Raw genomic sequence first — 2,500 nt, forward strand, 5'->3', positions numbered from 1 at the left:
ACACTAGATCGCGTGTTCACATGGCCAACTCAGGTTCGGGGGCATGGCGGGTACCGCCGAAACAACCGGTTCACAGATGTACCGATCGTCGCTATCACCGATGCACCTGCAGCGCGAACAACCGCTCAACAACTGATTTCCAGTTCATTTGCGGATCTTTGGCAGCAAACGTATACGTCAATCTACATTTGCGAAATCTACGATTCTGGCATGCCTGCATGTTATGTGTCACGACACGCTACATCAGCCCACATACACACTACGGCATGTACACGAGAGAACACGTGGAAGATGGTCCGCGCACGTGTGCAATGTCCCTTGCGCGGTCGACTGTCAACCGGCCTCTGTAGCATGTCGCAGATGTGGAACGCGGTCCACCGTGGTATCATGTTTGTGTGGGGCAATACGATTAAATAGGAAAACCCTCGTCGCTACATCAACAGACGGCTCACGCTGATTCCCGGCAGAGGGAGGGGGGCCAACATGCAATACTTTCGTCCGTACCTACCACATGTCTGTACGGCGTAAAACAGTGCAATCTCGCTGTAATGGGGAGACGAGACAAGTAGCATCGTGCACAACATATGGCCCTTATGATTCGCCATTGTAGGGCGCAGCCGGTGTACGGTCAAGCATGTGCCACATTATGTCACTCAGTACGTAACGACGGATGATCAGTGTGGGTTACGCGTACATCAGCGGACAGTCCACACAGGCCGTACCACAACGTACACTGACTGCATCGACAACCGAAATGCAACTGAACAGCTGCAAGGCTCATTTCACAAACAAACGCCTGACCGACCAGCTTGGAAGGGCAGGAGGGGAGGGCGATAGTCGTTCTGTAGCGTTACACCCTTCCAGTGGTTAGCGGGACTGTGTAGAAAGTACGCAACACTCGAAAGACATTTACGTGAGGGTACGCACCATGGCATCGAGAAATACACATGACACCAGAGGATCCAAGCAGTGAACTATGTTCAGAGGGTTGCTGTTAGGCAAAGCTACATTCCTGTGACGTTACATGTGACAGTTAAGGTGCAGTGTAAGTTAGGTTAAGGTGCAGTGTAAGTTAGGTTAAGGTGCAGTGTAAGTTAGGTTAAGGTGCAGTGTAAGTTAGGTTAAGGTGCAGTGTAAGTTAGGTTAAGGTGCAGTGTAAGTTAGGTTAAGGTGCAGTGTAAGTTAGGTTAAGGTGCAGTGTAAGTTAGGTTAAGGTGCAGTGTAAGTTAGGTTAAGGTGCAGTGTAAGTTAGGTTAAGGTGCAGTGTAAGTTAGGTTAAGGTGCAGTGTAAGTTAGGTTAAGGTGCAGTGTAACTTAGGTTAAGGTGCAGTGTAAGTTAGGTTAAGGTGCAGTGTAACTTAGGTTAAGGTGCAGTGTAACTTAGGTTAAGGTGCAGTGTAACTTAGGTTAAGGTGCAGTGTAACTTAGGTTAAGGTGCAGTGTAACTTAGGTTAAGGTGCAGTGTAACTTAGGTTAAGGTGCAGTGTAACTTAGGTTAAGGTGCAGTGTAACTTAGGTTAAGGTGCAGTGTAACTTAGGTTAAGGTGCAGTGTAACTTAGGTTAAGGTGCAGTGTAACTTAGGTTAAGGTGCAGTGTAACTTAGGTTAAGGTGCAGTGTAACTTAGGTTAAGGTGCAGTGTAACTTAGGTTAAGGTGCAGTGTAACTTAGGTTAAGGTGCAGTGTAACTAGGTTAAGGTGCAGTGTAACTTAGGTTAAGGTGCAGTGTAACTTAGGTTAAGGTGCAGTGTAACTTAGGTTAAGGTGCAGTGTAACTTAGGTTAAGGTGCAGTGTAACTTAGGTTAAGGTGCAGTGTAACTTAGGTTAAGGTGCAGTGTAACTTAGGTTAAGGTGCAGTGTAACTTAGGTTAAGGTGCAGTGTAACTTAGGTTAAGGTGCAGTGTAACTTAGGTTAAGGTGCAGTGTAACTTAGGTTAAGGTGCAGTGTAACTTAGGTTAAGGTGCAGTGTAACTTAGGTTAAGGTGCAGTGTAACTTAGGTTAAGGTGCAGTGTAACTTAGGTTAAGGTGCAGTGTAACTTAGGTTAAGGTGCAGTGTAACTTAGGTTAAGGTGCAGTGTAACTTAGGTTAAGGTGCAGTGTAACTTAGGTTAAGGTGCAGTGTAACTTAGGTTAAGGTGCAGTGTAACTTAGGTTAAGGTGCAGTGTAACTTAGGTTAAGGTGCAGTGTAACTTAGGTTAAGGTGCAGTGTAAGTTAGGTTAAGGTGCAGTGTAACTTAGGTTAAGGTGCAGTGTAACTTAGGTTAAGGTGCAGTGTAACTTAGGTTAAGGTGCAGTGTAACTTAGGTTAAGGTGCAGTGTAACTTAGGTTAAGGTGCAGTGTAACTTAGGTTAAGGTGCAGTGTAACTTAGGTTAAGGTGCAGTGTAACTTAGGTTAAGGTGCAGTGTAACTTAGGTTAAGGTGCAGTGTAACTTAGGTTAAGGTGCAGTGTAAGTTAGGTTAAGGTGCAGTGTAAGTTAGGTTAAGGTGCAGTGTAA

Source organism: Schistocerca gregaria, unplaced genomic scaffold (assembly GCF_023897955.1).
Source record: "Schistocerca gregaria isolate iqSchGreg1 unplaced genomic scaffold, iqSchGreg1.2 ptg000772l, whole genome shotgun sequence".
Lineage (NCBI taxonomy): Eukaryota > Metazoa > Arthropoda > Insecta > Orthoptera > Acrididae > Schistocerca > Schistocerca gregaria.